This window comes from Crinia signifera, chromosome 19 (genome assembly GCF_055691185.1).
Source record: "Crinia signifera chromosome 19, ASM5569118v1, whole genome shotgun sequence".
NCBI lineage: Eukaryota > Metazoa > Chordata > Amphibia > Anura > Myobatrachidae > Crinia > Crinia signifera.
The window spans coordinates 18,308,227-18,328,563 of NC_139226.1; the positions used below are offsets into that span (position 1 = coordinate 18,308,227).

General features: G+C 46.0%; 1 protein-coding gene across 2 annotated transcripts in view; it reads right to left on the reverse strand.

Annotated features, from left to right (window-relative positions):
• Positions 1-11,194, reverse strand: part of LOC146041717 (sialic acid-binding Ig-like lectin 13) — a 76,677-nt gene extending 65,483 nt beyond the window's left edge. For both annotated transcript variants that reach the window (XM_083161630.1, XM_083161629.1), the window contains exon 1: positions 11,161-11,194. The gene's annotated coding sequence lies outside the window, so the exon portion shown is untranslated. The remainder of the gene's footprint in view (positions 1-11,160) is intronic.
• Positions 11,195-20,337: the final 9,143 nt, after the last annotated feature.

The window sequence follows — 20,337 nt, forward strand, 5'->3', positions numbered from 1 at the left end:
TGTCGCCTATACCCCCCAAATATTCCAGGATTTGCAAAAAGTACTTCCTTGGGCTGGCACCCTATTTTAGAAAAAGGTTGAAGTCTCTTTTTTCACAAAAACAACTTTCTAACTACTACCAATACCAGCGGAACATGATACAGTGGCTATACTCTATGATAATGAGGATTGTGTGATTTTAATATTTTGTTGTGATTTTGGATTGTACTGTGTGTGCCTAAATTGTTGGGTGTATATATTTTTGTGCAGACTGTGTTCATTTGCTTCATGATGGCCCATAGTCTGGGGATCATGGATGATGCACTCCTCAGTGAGGCAGAAACCCATTTGGTTAGCCTCACTGATGATGAAATTGAAAAAGTTCTATTTAATCGTTTGGATTTTGATAAATTACCTGAGCAGACATCGATAGACATTTATCATAAATTACTAAGACTTAGACGACGTGAAGTGGAATTAACCCTGCATGGGCAATTTTTGTCTGAATATTTTCGAAAAAAACAAATACCACGTGGTTTTAGAGTGAGCAACACCCCCACCATCGGGCGCAAGAACCCTGCGTTTTGTGTCCGATGGTGTGGGGTGCTTAATAAATGTTCACTAGATTTATTGATTTTGGTTATTGAGGAGGTGGGTGTGGAGTTAGCCAAGATACGTAATGAAATTCGAGTATATGATGGGGCTCATATTGCCACATTAAAAAATTATAAAAAAGAGGATTGGACGACAAAATTGCAGACTCAGATTGATAGATTTCAGACGGAATTAATATCTTTCAAAAGAAAGAAACTTGAAAGTGTGGAAATGGACTACAAGCACCATGGCGTTTATAGGTGGTTGTCAGGTGAAAATATACGACCTAGATTCACTGGCAACAGGAGACAGTTCCGTAGTAGAAACTATCAGTCTGGCTCTAGCAATCAGTACTCCTCCTCTGACAGAGAATTTTCTAGTAATGAAAGACCCCCCGGGGCTTTTTTAGGCGCAGGAACCAGATCCAGGATAAATGCACTAGGAGACCCCACCCAAGAAGGGGGAGGATCTCAAGAAAAAATCAAAAACAAAAAGGGACGGAAAAGGAATTAATTTTTAATTTGTCTAACCACCAACTTTCAGAAGCCGAACATTCCCTGTTGTCAAAGGGTTTATCTTTTATCCCCACAAACAAAATTGACCCTTTTAGATGGTCTGTGGATCTACATAAGATGGGGAGGAAATTAAGACTAAGAGAATTCTTTGACAACAGGGGCGGTCAGTCTCAATTACAATCCAAAGTGCTATTTAAAAGTAAAAGCACATTTGATCCCCCTTCTAATAATATTAGCATAAAAAATTTTGTGAGAATGGTTAACCATGAGGTCTTAGAAAATCAAGACCATAAAAAATCTTTTGATAATTTAAGCAAGGCTGAAAGATTGGCCTTACGTGACCTAAGAGACAACAATGCGGTTACAATACGTAATGCAGACAAAGGGGGCGCAGTTGTCCTGATGGACTCTGCTAAATATGATGTTGAAGTCAGAAGACAACTGACTGATTCCCACACTTACTTGAGACTGGGCTTCAATCCGATGCCCCGTTGTCACAAACCGCAGCAGATCTTACCATCTGAGACATCGGTCGTTACCTTCCCGATGGTCTGTGTTGCGTGGGAGGTCCGTTGCATGCCTGGCATCAGGTGTATGGGCGCCGCCATGACACCTGTGGTCAGCTGACTGCACTGACCAATTCCTCTAACCAGCAGCCTGACTCCTGAACCACACACCTGTGTCAGAATCAAGGTGTGTGCACTCATTCCCAGTCTTGATTAGTGCTGCGGCTTGCAGCCAATCATCAGCAGGCAAGGGGGATATAGTTCAGGCCTGAGGCCTGACTTCCTTGCCTTGAACAATTGCTTACCTGTTCCTCGTGTCAGAGAAGTTCCAAGGCTCCGAGATCTCCAGGCTCCCCTGTGTCTCTTTTCTCCAGTGTGCATCTGCAATACTTACCTGGTTCTCACCATCTCCAGAAGACTCCTGTGATTCCATCCCTGCAGTTGAGTAGCCGGTGTTCATTACAAACATCGTTTGGCTTTTCAGCATTCAGTGACTTTTCCACCTGGTCCTGTAAACTGCCGACAGGCTCTGTCGACTCCGGGGTTGACTACTCCCTGCTGCGCATATAGTGACTACACCATCTACGTCCTATACTTCCAGCAAGTACCCTGGGGCTCTCCCTCACCCGTCAACACCACGGTTGACACTACAAGTCGACACCTCCTGCAGTTCTCAGATTGCACAGCTACCTGTATCTCTTCAGTGCGATATCCCTAGCGGGCCTGTGTCCAGAGGACCAGGGCAGGGGGCCGCGACCTGCCTGTCAGACGCAGCGAAGTCCAAAGTTCCTTGCGGGACTCCCTGGTGAATACCGCTGGCAGGTTAGACTCCGCGCCCCTGTTCCTGGTCTCCGTCAACACTCTGGTTCACTGTGCTCTGCACCCCAGTGCATGTCCATACTTAAAGCACCAGCGTTCTGCTATCCAGCGCCCTCCACTGGCCCACCACGGTCACAACCGGGAACACAGAAAGCCCCAGTGCTGACAGTTTGTTCAAGGCCGATGGACTCGGTTCAAGACCCCAGTGTGGGACCAGCGGTCATCCAAAATGTTACCGCTCGGATAGAGACTCAAGAGGTCACTCAGCAGCGTGTGATAAAGTTCCTCCAAGAAGTATCCAATCGATTGGACACATTGCAGCAATCATTGCCGACTCCTGTGTCAACTGTTCAGGGGAACATTTCACAGCCTGCTTTTTCTTCTCGTCTTCAGCTACCAGTCCCTAACAAATATGATGGCGATCCAAAAAATTGCAGAGGGTTTATTAACCAGTGCCAGATCCAGTTCGAACTCTTGCCGCACAATTTCCCCACCGCCAGAATTAAGATCGCATAGATTGTTTCATTGCTCACTGGCGCCGCCCTCAACTGGGTATCACCTCTGTGGGAGAGATCTGACCCTCTATTGTCAGATTACGACAAGTTCATTCAGACTTTTCGCCGTATATTCGATACACCAGGGCGTTCTATTTCAGCATCCACAGATATACTACGGGTCAAACAAGGATCCCGGTCCATGGGACAATATGTGATCCAGTTCCAGACTCTGGCATCTGAATTGAAGTGGAATAATGAAGCCCTGACAGCTGCGTTTTGGTTGGGAGTGTCTGATTGCATTAAAGACGAATTGGCAACCCGCGATCTTCCTGAATCCTTGGAAGACTTAGTTTCATTGTGTGTTAAGATTGATCTCCGCCTCAGAGAAAGAGGTCAGGAGAGACAAAAGAAGTTAATTCCCAAGTTTACTCCCCGAGTATGTTCGGAGTCCCCAGTGCGTGAAGAACCAATGCAAATAGGTAGATCACGCTTAACTCCTGAGGAACGTTCCCGTCGGCAGCGCAATAAACTGTGTCTCTACTGTGCTGCTCCCAGTCACTTCATCAATGAGTGCCCCGAGCGGTCGGGAAACTCCAAAGCCTAACCTGTAACGGAGGAGTCAGGTTAGGTCGTGTCTCAAAGTCTCCTCCCTGTACCGACTTCGTCCTTCCAGTCTCCCTGGAGACCCCTGCTGGACCCAGATCAAGCTCCGCCCTGGTCGACTCCGCGTCAGCTGGTAATTTCATATCTCAACACCTTGTCACCAAGTTGCAAGTCCCAGTGGTGTCGTTACACCCTCATCTCTCTGTCACCGCAGTGGATGGCAGCAAGATTCCTGGCGGTGATGTTCATTTCCGTACCAAGCCTGTCCACCTGAAAGTGGGTACCCTGCATCAGGAACTGATTGAATTCCTTGTCATTCCCAAGGCGTCCTATGACATAGTGCTGGGCCTTCCGTGGTTGAAGCTTCACAACCCCAGCATCAATTGGTCGCTCCTGCAATTGGAACAATGGAGTCCCCATTGTCACCAGTACTGTATCAGTCCTGTCTTACCCATGCGCTCTGCCAATGCTACGTCCCTTCCCGGCCTGCCGGAGGTCTACAAAGACTTTAAGGATGTCTTCTGTGAACAGTCTGCCGACACACTGCCGCCCCACCGCAAGTGGGACTGTGCCATTGATCTTCTCCCAGGGAAGACCCCTCCTAAGGGGCGAACTTATCCGTTGTCGTTTCCTGAGACTCAAGCTATGTCTGCTTACATTCAAGAGAATTTACAAAAAGGATTCATCCGTCCTTCAAAGTCTCCTGCTGGCGCAGGCTTCTTCTTCGTGAAGAAAAAAGATGGTGGTCTCCGGCCATGTATTGACTACAGGGGCTTGAATACCATCACAGTAAAAAACAGCTATCCCCTCCCGCTCATCACTGAGTTATTCGATCGGGTAAAGGGCGCCACGGTCTTTACCAAATTAGACCTCCGTGGAGCGTACAATCTGATACGAATCCGAGAAGGGGATGAGTGGAAGACGGCGTTTAATACAAGAGATGGCCACTACGAGTATTTAGTGATGCCCTTCGGTCTCTGCAATGCCCCAGCGGTCTTTCAACAATTCGTGAATGAGATCTTCCGAGACATGTTGTATGTGTGTCTAGTGGTCTACCTAGACGACATCTTAATCTTCTCCAAGGACCTACATTCCCATCGTTCCCAAGTTAAAGAGGTACTCACCCGTCTCCGACGAAATCAGCTCTATGGCAAAATCTCCAAGTGCACGTTCGAGGTACCCTCAGTCCCTTTCTTGGGGTACATAATTTCTGGCTCCAAGTTGAGCATGGATCCAGAGAAGTTGGAAGCCATAACTGGGTGGTCGCAACCCACTACGCTAAAAACTGTACAGCGTTTTATTGGTTTCGCCAACTATTATCGAAAATTCATTCGAGGTTTCTCCACTCTGATCGCTCCAATCACTGCGCTCACCCGAAAGGGAGCCAATCCGTCCATCTGGCCTACTGAGGCTACATCTGCATTCCAGCTCTTGAAACAGTCCTTCATTTCCGCACCCATCTTGTCACAACCTGATATGGACCGACCATTCATCCTAGAGGTGGATGCCTCCAACATCGGTGTAGGTGCGGTACTGTCCCAGATGTTGGAGGATGGAAAACAGCACCCCTGTGGTTTCTTCTCCCGCAAGTTTCTGCCTGCCGAAAGAAATTATTCCATAGGTGATCAAGAGTTACTCGCTATAAAATTAGCTCTTGAGGAATGGAGATATCTTTTGGAAGGAGCTAAATTCCCAGTGACAATATTCACCGATCACAAGAACTTGTTGTATCTTCAATCTGCACAGTGCATGAATCCTCGTCAGGCCCGGTGGTCCTTATTCTTTTCCAGATTTTCCTTCAAGATTCTGTACCGTCCCGGTACCCAAAACGTTAAGGCGGATGCCTTATCTCGCTCCATGGAGCAAGATCCACCAGAGCCAGAGCATCATCCCATCATCGATCCCATCGCTTTTGCTCCTACGCAAGTTACTCCGGTACCTCCTCCTGGCAAAACCTTTGTACCCCCCGAGCTCCGCGAAAGACTGTTGTCCTGGGCTCATAAGTCATTATTCTCTGGACATCCTGGGGTACAGAGTACCCTTGAAATTCTTCAACGATCCTACTGGTGGCCACAAATCAGGAAAGAGGTCAAAGAATTTGTGGCATCATGTCCTGTCTGTGCACAACATAAGACACCTCGTCAGAGTCCTGCCGGCAAGCTCCATCCTTTGTCCATCCCGACGCGTCCGTGGACGCACATCTCCATGGACTTCATTTCCGAGTTACCCAAGTCCCAAGATTACAACACCATTTGGGTAGTGGTTGACCGATTCTCGAAAATGGCCCGGTTCATACCACTCTACGGGTTACCCTCTGCTCCCAGTCTGGCACAACTCTTTGTACAACATATTCTCAAGAGTCATGGCCTGCCAACGGAGATTGTCTCTGACCGGGGGGTGCAGTTTGTGGCACGCTTCTGGAGAGCATTATCATCTGCACTTCAAATAAAATTGAAGTTTTCATCAGCCTACCATCCGCAGTCTAACGGCCAGACTGAGAGAGTCAACCAAGACTTGGAAACTTTTCTGCGCCTGTACGTCTCATCTTCCCAGGATGATTGGGCCAAACTGCTTCCATGGGCAGAGTTCGCTCACAATTTCAGGTACCATTCTTCTACAGGTCATTCTCCTTTCTATGTCGTCTACGGCCAACATCCCAGGCCACCCAGTTTTGAGAACCTGCCAGTAACCGAAGTTCCAGCAGCCAATGCAGCCCTGAAACATTTTTCACAGATTTGGAGAGAAGTACATTCCAACCTGAAAAAAGCCTCTGTTCGTTATAAATTCTTCGCGGATCGTAAGAGACGTTCAATTCCTGAGATACATCCTGGCGACAGAGTGTGGCTCTCCACAAAAAATCTTCGATTAAAGGTACCATCCATGAAATTTGCGCCCAGATTCATCGGCCCATACGTTATCCAGCAAAGACTCAATTCTGTGGCCTACAAATTAAAGTTGCCCAAGTCCCTACGTATTCCCAATTCCTTTCACGTCTCCCTGCTGCGTCCCCTGGTTGTAAACCGGTTCCAAACATCTTCTCCAATGTTACCCAAGGTCCGGACTAGACGAGGAGTGGAGTTTGAAGTGGATAAAATCGTAGACTCCCGTCATAGATACGGACGCCTCCAGTATCTCATTGACTGGAAGGGATATGGTCCTGAGGAGAGGAGTTGGACCAATGCGGAAGATGTTCACGCCCCTCGATTGAGGGAGAAATTCCACAGGGAGAATCCTTCCAAGCCCAAAGGGTGTTCGGTGCCCACCCTAAAAGGAGGGGGTACTGTCACAAACCGCAGCAGATCTTACCATCTGAGACATCGGTCGTTACCTTCCCGATGGTCTGTGTTGCGTGGGAGGTCCGTTGCATGCCTGGCATCAGGTGTATGGGCGCCGCCATGACACCTGTGGTCAGCTGACTGCACTGACCAATTCCTCTAACCAGCAGCCTGACTCCTGAACCACACACCTGTGTCAGAATCAAGGTGTGTGCACTCATTCCCAGTCTTGATTAGTGCTGCGGCTTGCAGCCAATCATCAGCAGGCAAGGGGGATATAGTTCAGGCCTGAGGCCTGACTTCCTTGCCTTGAACAATTGCTTACCTGTTCCTCGTGTCAGAGAAGTTCCAAGGCTCCGAGATCTCCAGGCTCCCCTGTGTCTCTTTTCTCCAGTGTGCATCTGCAATACTTACCTGGTTCTCACCATCTCCAGAAGACTCCTGTGATTCCATCCCTGCAGTTGAGTAGCCGGTGTTCATTACAAACATCGTTTGGCTTTTCAGCATTCAGTGACTTTTCCACCTGGTCCTGTAAACTGCCGACAGGCTCTGTCGACTCCGGGGTTGACTACTCCTTGCTGCGCATATAGTGACTACACCATCTACGTCCTATACTTCCAGCAAGTACCCTGGGGCTCTCCCTCACCCGTCAACACCACGGTTGACACTACAAGTCGACACCTCCTGCAGTTCTCAGATTGCACAGCTACCTGTATCTCTTCAGTGCGATATCCCTAGCGGGCCTGTGTCCAGAGGACCAGGGCAGGGGGCCGCGACCTGCCTGTCAGACGCAGCAAAGTCCAAAGTTCCTTGCGGGACTCCCTGGTGAATACCGCTGGCAGGTTAGACTCCGCGCCCCTGTTCCTGGTCTCCGTCAACACTCTGGTTCACTGTGCTCTGCACCCCAGTGCATGTCCATACTTAAAGCACCAGCGTTCTGCTATCCAGCGCCCTCCACTGGCCCACCACGGTCACAACAGGGAACACAGAAAGCCCCAGTGCTGACACCCCGTATCAAAAGAGAGGTGGATGCTATCATTAAATTTGGACATACTAGCCATTGGATTGATGATAATGTTAGAGACTTTTTGACAGTTGATTACCCTTTGTGCCCGTTGATTTATTTGCTACCAAAGGTGCATAAATCGTTGGTCGACCCGCCTGGGCGACCAATAATTTCTGCCCGTGGTTCTATTTTACAGCCTTTAGCAAAATTCCTGGATTATTTCTTGCAGCCTTTTGTCACCTGTGACAAAAGTTACCTCCGTGATACTGGCCATCTCCTCGCCGACATCACTCAATTAACCAACTTACCTGTGACATGTAAATTAGCTTCACTCGATGTCTGCTCATTATATACGGTTATACCCCATGATATGGGGATACAAGCTGTAGAAGAGAAGATGCTGGCTGGACCCTATAGCGGTCCCCCGATTGGCTTTATGATTGAACTGTTAGAGATGGTACTCCGTAATAACCATTTCTTATATCAGAGTGATTATTATGTACAGCTATCGGGGACCGCTATGGGGTCGAATTTGGCTCCAGCATATTCAAACATTTTCATGCAGAAATATGAAAATGAACACATTCTGCACAAATTTGAAACTCAGATCTTGTATTACAAGAGATTTATAGACGATGTAATCCTGCTGTGGAATGGTACAGAGCAGTCCTTCCATGATATGGTCGGACACCTGAATAATTTAGAACATCCTATTAAATTCACAGCCGAGATAAGTGATTTGTCTATAAATTTCTTAGATGTGACTCTTTTTAAAGACAATGGCAAATTAGGGTATACCTTATATCGTAAACCCACTGATCGAAACACGATGTTGTGGGCGACAAGCCACCACCCTGATTCCCTCAAATCTAAATTACCTTTATCCCAATTTTTACGTATATTACGCAATAACTCTGACTAAAAAAAAGCAGAGGAACAAATCATGGAATGTCGTGACAGGTTTAAGGAACGTGGGTACAAGAGGCAGGACATTGACAATTGCTTAAATAAAGCAAGAAGGAAATTTCGTCTTCAAACTGCAGAGGGGTTACAAAAAAGGAGGGTTCCCAGTATGGTACTGAGTACTCAATGTGACACTGCTTTAAGAAATGTCCAACAAGGTGTCCGGAAGAATTGGCATATCTTTGCATCTGACCCTGCCTTTTCCAAGATGGAAAAAACATCGCCCCTATTGAGCATAAGACGTGGCCGTAACCTCAAAGATTATCTGCTACGGCCCAACATGTCCATCACTGCAACTAAATCTAAACCTACATGGTTGTCACAACAAGTTGGATGCTTTAGGTGCCTGGGGTGCATAACCTGTCGGGCACTCATCACTGGACGATCCTTTAATCATCCACACAGTGGTAAAAAAATCTCATTAAATCGTTGTTTGACATGTATGATGGATCATGTGATTTATTTCCTAAAGTGCCCTTGCGGCTATTTGTATGTCGGAAAAACTATTAGAACATTCCGCGAGAGGATGACTCAACATCGCTCCTCTATTAGACTGGCCTACAGTACTGGGTCTTCTGATAAACCAGTGGCGGTACATTTCATGCGGGAAAATCATCAAATTACTACTTTGCGTTATATGATTATTGATTGGGAACCCCCATCCGAAAGAGGGGGTGATAGAGGGAGGGCACTCCTCCAGAGGGAAGCTAGATGGATAGCTAAATTGGATACAATAGCACCTAAGGGTCTAAACGAGTGTAATTCACTTTCAGTCTTTTTATAAATATTGCTATGTGATCTGGGTTACCTAATGATGGGGCACACGCTGTAATTGTTGTATAATATTGTATATTTGTCCTCAATTTATTTTTAATGTTTTTTGTATGTGTAAATGTTTTTGTATGTGTATGTATCTTTAAACACCTATGATGTACTATAGAGCTAATATTTGGTGTATAGGTGCATTCCAGTATCAAAAGAGCCGGCGATTCTTGCAATTAAGGACATGTTTTTTCATTGGATTAAATCATAAATACGGATCTAATATAATGTTCTTAAAGTACTAAAGATATTTTTCTTATCAAATTGTCCTGTAAAGATAGATCTAATACCTAGTATATAGAGCCAATAGGAAGGCTCCGCTATGTGCACGTGAACGGAGATTGATCACGTGGGCGAAAGCCTGTCAGCGTCTATGCGTTCCAGGGGGAGGCGCTATGCGCTCCATGGACAGCGCTGTGTTTTGCAAACAGACATGCCACACTCTGCACGTGGCTAATGGCGTGCACCTTGTCTGCTGTCATCGCAAGGTAAGCTGGGCTCTTTTGTATGCTGTGACACTTGCTCTTTGCACCGGACTATTGTAGTTGTAGAATAAGGTTATATATGCACTTGCACTTTGATTTAAATAACACAAGTTGTTATTTTGGGTCTATTTGATCCGCTAGTGGTGATTGGATGCTGTTGTTAGACGGGAGAAGTTTACCTCAGTCTATTGGATTATTGTACTGATTGTTATGAAATGAGTATTTACCTTTAAAGACATATAGTGTGTGTTGATACATATTTTTTCATATTTTATTATAGGTGTAATTTTCATATGATGTATGCACTGATGGCTGTTCACATGTCTTGATAATGGCTCATGTCTAGAGCCGAAACGTTGACCGATTATTGTGGCAGCGTACATGAATAAAATGAATTATTGAAAAATGTCTACAAGTCTGGAGAGTGGACTCATTCCTGTACCCACGTATGTATATATATATATATATATATATATATATATATATATATATATATGTGTGTGTTTATATAGGACCCAGACCATGCACTAGATATAGCTAGACAAACCTCTGAGGCAGCTGGCTACGCCCCCTTCAGGGACTGGACACACCCCTAGTGGGCTCTTCATGACCCAGTCCGCCACTAATTGCAGATATAATTTGGAAACACTTTTGATACTGTTATAAATGTGTTTACAGTATACTATATACTGTACAATGTTTCCACTCAATACATTGAAAACACAGAATAATACGTATGCTGACTTTTATTCCACCAGTGGCGTAAGTTTGTCCCAGTTGCCCGGAGGCAAGATAAATATTGGTGCCCCCTCCAAATCTCAATCAGTAAGGTGTCTGTCTATAGTAAGACAGGCCATGGGTTCTAATACAGGGTGTGACACTTGCAGAAATGATGTTAGGCATGGGAGTCAGCCACAGAAGCCATATCAATGGCTTTCAATTAACTGATTCAAACAGGGAGGGGATAACAGGTGCCCCCTTGGAAGCAGGAGCCCAGCGGCAGATGACTCCATTGCCTCCCAGAGTTACGCCTCTGTATTCCCCAAAGCTGCAATAAACAGTATGTACAAGCATAATAAATTCTTTATGTACTTACAGGTCTGCCAGTTCCAGTCCTTTCTGAATTGCGCTGAAGACAGAAATGAGAGGCAGAAATATCTCTATGAATCATCAGCAGCAGCTGACAGAGAAGTGGTTACTATTTCCTCACACTTGTGAAGTTCCTTATTCTTCCCAACACTCTAATCAAGTGAGGGCTGTATTTGACAGTAGTAATTTTTGTACACATTTACATGTGATTAACTCTATATAAGGTGTGACCAAATCGGCGTTGTATCAAACCACAGTGGGTTAATGCGTTTGCCGATAGATGGCGTGGCGTTTTGACCAGCCCCGCATGTGTAGTCACTGGCTTCGCCTCAGTTTCTTCATTCCTGGAAAGTTGTTTTGCGCGGTCGGATGCAGGATCATTTTCTACAAACGAGGAAGGTCTGCCAACATCTAATATTGGGGCAAGACTGCCATAGTAGCAATAAATGCAAGTCTTCTTGTTGTGGGCCAGGATAGATAAGGAGAATATATGTAGGAGGCCAATTTCTGGAAGCTGAGGGGGGAACTCTGCAGTAACTTGGTTAATTTGATTAATACTTCAGTCCATAAAAAAAACTACTTAAGAGCAGGAGCAGAAGATGTGCCATCTAGACCACATTGTGGTCACCACACTGTCTCCAACACAATTCACCGGAGTCAGGTCATATTTTGTGCACTTTTTCTGGGGTATCATATAGTTCATGGAGTAATTTGAACAGGATGGTTCAGACATTTGGACAATTTGGAGATATTATAAAATGATATAAGTTCAATTCTTCATCAGGCAGCTAAATACGAAATTCCGACTCCCATGAGGGCATCGGATTTACTGGTACTCTTCACTGTCAGAGAACGAGGAGGTCTCTCAGGCATCTTAATCCAAATCAGACCTCATAGTGGGAAATCATTACACATAGAATTTAACTCTAACATAAGGGAAACCAATCTTTTAATTGTTAAAGAAGAAATGCATGTTGATACAACTCAAGATTGGATACAACTCAAGACTGGGTGCAGCCAAACCACCCTTAGGTATTTATTTATTAACAGTCTCTTATATAGTGCACACATATTCTGCAGCACTTTACAGAGAAAATTTGAACATTCACATCAGTCCCTGCCCCAGTGGAGCTAACAATCTATATTCCCTACCACATGTACACACACACAGACATTCTAGGGTTAATTTTATTGGGAGCCAATTAGCCTACCAGCATATTTTTGGATTGTGGGAGGAAACCGGAGTACCCGGAGGAAACCCACGCAAGTACGGGGAGAATATACAAACTCTGCACAGATAAGGCCTTGGTGGGAATCGAACCCATGACCTCAGTGCTGTGTGGCAGTAATGCTAACCATTACATCATCCGTACTGCCCCAACATATGTACACAATTGAGTTTTAGCCATTCTAGGTCTGTCGCCCTTCCTAATAAGCGTGGAAATAGCTGAATAGAATAAGAATAGATTTGAATGCCTTTTAATGTAATTTATGTGATTGATGTGTTTCTTACAATAATATTTATTTATAAAAAGAAACTTGTTTTCGTGCATTCTGATGACATTCGTGTTTCCCAGTAGCCATTGTGTCTTGCATAGTGTGATTAAATTCTCTTCCAGTCACTCATCATAACGACCTTGATTACGTTATTGATGATGAGATACAGACAGCCCCAACAGGGTTGGGCGCACCCGCAGTTTCCTGTGTAATGGCCCAGATTGTGTGCCCCTTGTATTTGTTTTTCTATGATCAAAGGAAAAGTGATGCATTTTTTATGTAAGCAATATCATTATCCTATGAAAAGTTATTGAAAAGTCCACTAATGTTATGTATATGTTGTTTGCAGGTCTACATTTTATTAACCAGTCGTTGCGGTAACAGATTCATTTCCTGACTTGCAGTAAAATTTCAACAGCAGCCATTAAGATTGTGTGTGCATTGCTATGAAAGGTACAGTTATGATATTAAAAGGTCAACAGAATCAAAGACAATCCCAAATGGTCAAAATAAGCGAAGCCGACACAAGCAAATTGCCAGCTGTAAATGGTCGACATGTGAAATTGTTGGCATGCATTTCTAAAAGTTGTTTTTGTGTCAACTTGGGGGTTTTCTATATGCCCCCCCCCCCCCATTAGTATAGCGTGTTGCCACGTATGGCTTGCGTTGCACCCCATGCTTTGGGAAAGGTGCCTCGCTCCACCAATGGGGAGCTTGGTACACTGCTATTCTTAGTTGGGTCCTGAGTGGATGGTATAATATGAAAAAGTTCAAAAATTTAATGAAAATTCAACAAAACTCATGTTGTTCATATGTTGTGCTGACCATGTAGGCCATATAGTATGGTGTCGACTCTACTGACTGTTCACCTTTCCAAAAAGCACCTTAAAAATAGAGTCTATATATTTTACTATGTTCTGGATTGAAATATTGCTTTTAGACAGTGAATAGGTCGATACCAAAATTCAAAAGGTCAACATTGAGAAAAGATCAACATGAACAAGGTGCATCAAAATGCATGAAAAAAAAGTTTTTCGGATAAATAAATCAATCACAAAAATTGCATTAAATACATTAAAAAGTATTTAGCTTTTTTGGAAGGGAAACAGATCTAGGTGTTGTGCGCATATGCACAGTGTTACTTCATCACTGCTCTGCTCAGAAGAGATGCAGAGCAGCAACTGGCAGGGGTGACCCAAACTGCCCCCCCACTGCCGGCCGCAGGTAGGATGCATGACAGTCCCCAAAAAAACAAGTCTGTCCTGCAAAAATCGGGCAGTTGGGTGGTAGGCCTTACTTGCAGTAGTGAACAGTGTTTTAGACAGCACTGTTGATAATTTATTATTTATGTATAGGCATACCTCCTAACTGTCCCGCTTTCCGCGGGAACGCACCAGTTTTTGGGGACATTCCCCCGTCCCGCCTGGTACCGTCATTGTCCCCCGGCAGGTGGGGCAATTGGGAGTCCCCCCTGTCATCTAGTGAATAGACACTGTGCTCATGCGCACAGCGTCTATTCCCGCAGCAGAGAGACTGGGGGCTGGCCAGAAGCTTACAGAGCCGTCGATCTGGCCCACACAGCGGCAAAAATGGGGCATGGCCTAGTGGGAATGATGCCATTTGCAGGCAACACCCCCTTGCCGCTAAGCCATGCCACTTAATTTCAGGTGCACGTTGAAGGTGCGGGCAGATGTCGCTCTTTGCCTGTCTAAAAATTTGGGAGGTACTGTATGGAATAGGGGAAGTGTAAAATTAAAAGAAAAAGAAAAGTTATATCGTGTTTTCTGTTTCTTGAGAAGGACTCGGAATGAGGAAATAATGTATGAAAGAATTTATTTTTACGCAAGCAAATTTCTGCAACCTTCCTGTGTAATGCAGCAACACTGTCAGGGCTCGGGTCTCTGGTGTTCCCGGCTGTGGCAGCAGTGGCCCATTGGTGGATGCTGGGAACTGGAACATGGGAGGCTTTAAGTAAGGACAGTTCATAGGTGTATTACTCGGGCTGCCGTCAGAAACTGTTGGTCCCAGGACTGACAAAATCCCGGGCCCCACCCCCAATTCCCCTACCACCCCCCTTCCCCTACCAACCACCGCCGTGTCTTAAAATTATGCCTGTGACTGCAGTGGTGGCATCAGATTCTCAGGTCCTCCCGAGTACTCCGGCAACTGGCATGCTGGGCGCCCGCACTGTAAGCCACGCAATGATGTCACACAATGCGCGGCTTACAGTGCAGGTGCCGAGCTGTCCACTGCACTGCCTGTGTATGTCCCCGGGCAGCAGGAGGATCCAGCCGGCCTGGGGTCTATCTATTTGCGGCGGGCTGCGGAGGACCTGCCGCCAAGCGCTGTGTAGTGGGGGAGGACGGCTGTGAGGGGATGGGAATGCTGGCAGGCTGCTGCCCGGGCCCTACCCTTTGTCAGAGCAGCCGGGCCTGGGACAGTTGTACCCATAGCACCCCCCTGTCGGCGGCCCTGAGTATTACTGGCACTGCGGGCACAGCTAGGTGGAGGTAGTTGATGAGACTGTGGTCAGAGGCACAGAGTTAAACCCCACCAACAGTTTTCACCAGGAACCCCCGCAAGGAGGTTTGGACTCCGCTGCGCTCGGTGGTGAGGTCACGGCCCTCTGATCTGAATTCCCCACAGCTAACTTATCAGTCACGGGAGATGGGCAGTGACTAGTGGCAGTGAGCTTGGAACTTGGAGCTTGGACTGTGCTGGCCTGGGAGGCCGGAGGGATAACAGTGACTTGGTAGCCGATGAGTAGTCAAAGCTGATTAAGAAGTGGACAAAGTTGCAGCCATGAATACATATTTTGCTGCGGTTGCGTCTTTATGCTAATGCCATGTACCACGGTCTTCCTACAGAGACTGTGCTGCTGATTGGCTGTTGTATTAAGAAGCACCATCGGAGATTGTTCCAGCTCAATGGAGGCACAGAATCTCCGTCTGAGCATGGCTGCCAGAGTCCGTGCAACTAGTGTCGCTGGCTAGTGTTTTCAAAAACATTGTGTTCTACATTTTGTTAGCGTCAGTCAGTGTCTGTTGTGTATAATTGATTTCTGTCTTTTCTTAAAATAATGTCAAAACAAGATCAGTTTTCTTCTTTTCCTTCAAAATGAAAGTGGTTTGTTATCAGCTTCTCCGTTCTGTTTAGGAAAGTTTCCCTTGTGGTGACTTTGGTTTCCTCTGCAAGTGCGCGTCGCAGTATAGCAGGAAAATAAGTTTTTTGTTATTCTTCGATACCATTTTGAACCTATAATATGTTTATATCTTTGTTGCATTACTAATTGAAACTTTCCTTAGTAGTGTCACACTAATGTAGCCATACCGTACTGTAGTTCTTTCTAGGTCTACTAATTGGTGCAGTAATAGCCCCAGGAGACAGCTGTGACTTGGAGGCACCGGGTGGCGTGTGGGCGCTATTTCTACTCCCCTGATGGATGCCATTCACTTTCGGCCTGATATATATATATATATTTATGACTGATGGTCATTATTGCGGTATCCAAAAAGAAGCAAAAGTTGGGATTTGCAATAAGTTTCCACTCCTATGTGTTATCATGGCTCCCGCTGATATTTTAGTGCTGGTGTCAGGACGAGGAGTGTACCGCACCAGTGCTAATTGGAAATCCCCCAGCAAAAGCTATTAGCAGTGGTAAATTACCGCTGCTAATAGGATACCCCTCTAAAAGTCACAGGTATGTGAAAAAAACAGCAAAGGGGGTGTCCTAATGCCTGTCTGCTGAGTCATGGAATATCCGTATCTACCCCCTTCAGACATAGACTTCTCTCTCATGCCACTCACAGGCATGGGCAGATTCAACCCAGGCACGTGCCCCCCTGTCATTGTAGCTGAGGACCAAGACTTTCCAACGAGCCCAGCCCCGTGTCTCTAAACCCCCCCCTCCACCCCTGGGAACTGGAGATATTGCCTGGCAAAGCTGTAACGTTTTCCCTATAGGATAATATGGGACCCATTAATTCCGACCCCCACCCAGTTCTGACGGCTGCCAGTTCTCCCCCTGGCATCACAGAAGCTTGTGGTTGATTTAACTCAATTTTAAATCGCTGGGCCTTAAATGTGATAACAGGCTGGTCCATATCGGTCAAACGGTTCCAGAGATAATGCGGGTAAACCAATTTTTTAAATTTCATTTCATGGCTTTTCATGTTCATTGAGGGTAGATTTCTCTGGAGCCAAACGTTCCAGTTTTACGGGACCAAAGTCCACTCAAAAGTTCTTCAATATGATACTTGTCTCATGTAAATGGGTCAGTTGGTTCCGAAGATATAGCCGGTTAAATGAGATAACTGGTTAAAGGGGGGGAGGGGTGGTTTTCTCTCCCCCTCACACCAGAAAATGCAGGGACTGGTGAAAAAGGGGCCAACACGGGAATGTATTTTCTGGTGTGAAAGGGGTATTATTTCAAATAGCCTGGACCTGCAGTGCTCTGAATACAGCCAGGCTTTGCCACTGTCAGTGGCTGTCACTTCTGCCTGGTGGTGGCTGTCCCCCATTTACCGTGAGCATGTATTCCCCCTTGGCAATGAGCATGTAATCCCACATGGCAATGAGCATGGAATCTCTGGCAATGAGCATGGAACCCTTGGCAATGAGCATGTAGCACTTATGTAGCATAATAGTTAATAGGCATTATGGTGTTTGGCATAATACGTATTGGACATAATTGTGTGAATTTTGTCTCAATCCGTGTGGCATTATGTGAATTTTGACAAAATCCATGTGTTATTATGTGAATTTTGGCTCAATCCGTGTGGCATTATGTGAATTTTGGCTCAATCCATATGGCATTATGTGAATTTTGGCTCAATCCATGTGGCATTATGTGAATTTTGACAAAATCCATGTGTTATTATGTGAATTTTGGCTCAATCCGTGTGTTATTATGTGAATTTTGCCACAATCTGTGTGGCATTATGTGAATTTTGACACAATCCATGTGGCATTATGTGAATTTTGGCTCATTCCATTTGGCCTCATATGTAAGGGGCAAGTATAATGGGGTCTAGTATTTTGTTGCATAATGTGTTGAAGTTGTATATGGGGTGGCACACTACACTCAAGGACACGCCCCCTGTTGAGAAGACACGCCCCCTTTTCCAGAGCGCGCCTTCGGCGCGCGCACAACTACATCCTTCACTTTTGTCGCCATGGTGTGCCTGGGTCTATTTTTAATCCCATTCCCACCCTCTCTCTGCAGCTTTCTTAGCATGTACACTGGCACCACTAACACCGTCCCTCCCCCACCCAAACCTCTTTTATCATGGTGCCCCCCCTGTCATTTTATCCTGGATCCGCCCCTGCTCTGAATACAGCCAGGCTTTGCCACTGTCAGTGGCTGTCACTTCTGCCTGGTGGTGGCTGTCCCCCATTTACCGTGAGCATGTATTCCCCCTTGGCAATGAGCATGTAATCCCACATGGCAATGAGCATGGAATCTCTGGCAATGAGCATGGAACCCTTGGCAATGAGAATGTAGCACTTATGTAGCATAATAGTTAATAGGCATTATGGTGTTTGGCATAATACGTATTGGACATAATTGTGTGAATTTTGTCTCAATCCGTGTGGCATTATGTGAATTTTGACAAAATCCATGTGTTATTATGTGAATTTTGGCTCAATCCGTGTGGCATTATGTGAATTTTGGCTCAATCCATATGGCATTATGTGAATTTTGGCTCAATCCATGTGGCATTATGTGAATTTTGACAAAATCCATGTGTTATTATGTGAATTTTGGCTCAATCCGTGTGTTATTATGTGAATTTTGCCACAATCTGTGTGGCATTATGTGAATTTTGACACAATCCATGTGGCATTATGTGAATTTTGGCTCATTCCATTTGGCCTCATATGTAAGGGGCAAGAATAATGGGGTCTAGTATTTTGTTGCATAATGTGTTGAAGTTGTATATGGGGTGGCACACTACACTCAAGGACACGCCCCCTGTTGAGAAGACACGCACCCTTTTCCAGAGCGCGCCTTCGGCGCGCGCACAACTACATCCTTCACTTTTGTCGCCATGGTGTGCCTGGGTCTATTTTTAATCCCATTCCCACCCTCTCTCTGCAGCTTTCTTAGCATGTACACTGGCACCACTAACACCGTCCCTCCCCCACCCAAACCTCTTTTATCATGGTGCCCCCCCTGTCATTTTATCCTGGATCCGCCCCTGCTCACAGGAATAGTCTGTGTACCAGAAGGAGGAAGATGGGGTACTCCATGACCCAGAGTGAAAGGGGCAATTCTGGTCCCTCCTTTGCTGGCTCCTGCGTAGGCCTAGAAATAAGGGTGGTATTGTCACATTTTCTGTCACATAGCACTTTTCACAGTACTCTTTACTTAGTTGGGCGCCCATCGCGGTGATCGCGGGCATCGCGGGCAGTACATTAACGGCCGCGACGCGATGCCCGCGATCACCGCGATTTCCCATAGGGTTCAATGTTAAATTTAGTGCTGCCCGCGATTTTACATTCAATGCTTCAATGGCCGCGATTTGGCCATAGGAATCAATGTTAAATGGGCTACAGAGCCCAAATTGGCACAATTAACACTTAAATGTCCCCCCAAATTTGTAACGCCACCCCACAATCCACGCCAACCCGAAGCGTGGCGAGCGCAGCGAGCCCGCGAGGGGTGGCGTGACGCGTTCTCCTACATTTTCATACCCCCACTATCCACGTCGGCGTGGAGTTGAGAATAGAATAGTGTGGCGAGCACAGCGAGCCACCGAGCCCGAAGCGTGGCGAGCGCAGCGAGCCCCACGAGGGGACGTGGATACCTGTGAAGCCCGCGTAGGGCCACGTTTACCTGTGAAGGTATCCGCGTCCCCTCGCGGGGCTCGCTGCGCTCGCCACGCTTCGGGCTCGGTGGCTCGCTACGCTCGCCACACTATTCTATTCTCAACTCCACGCCGACGTGGATAGTGGGGGTATGAAAAGGTCGGAGGACGCGTACCGCCGCCCCTCGCGGGCTCGCTGCGCTCGCCACGCTTCGGGTTGGCGTGGATCGTGGGGTGGCGTAACAAATTTGGGGGGACATTTAAGTGTTAATTGTGCCTATTTGGGCTCTGTAGCCCATTTAACATTGATTCCTATGGCCAAATCGCGGCCATTGAAGCATTGAATGTAAAATCGCGGGCAGCACTAAATTTAACATTGAACCCTATGGGAAATCGCGGTGATCGCGGGCATCGCGTCGCGGCCGTTAATGTACTGGCCGCGATGCCCGCGATCACCGCGATTTCTTTACCCACGACGCCCGCGATGGAGATCGTGGGCGCCCAACTAAGTAAAGAGTACCCTTTTCACTTTTACATTCTGGTATGAATTTTCTCTCCTGTAGTTGGAAATTTGCAACATACTGAATAGTATAAAATCGTTTAAATAAAACACAATAACTTCAATAAATACAGTCAGCACATCATTATACAACAGTCTGTAATATTTCATTCTAATAAAAAATTTTATTTTTCTATCTTGCATTTTTTTAGGCCTCTTTTATTGACCTATGTAGAATTAATTCCACATATACTGTAAGCCCTGATTCAGATCTGATCGCAGTACAAATTTGTTCTTAAAATGGACAAAACCATGTGCACTGCAGGTGGGGCAGATGTAACATGTGCAGACAGAGTTAAATTTGGGTGGGGTGTGTTAA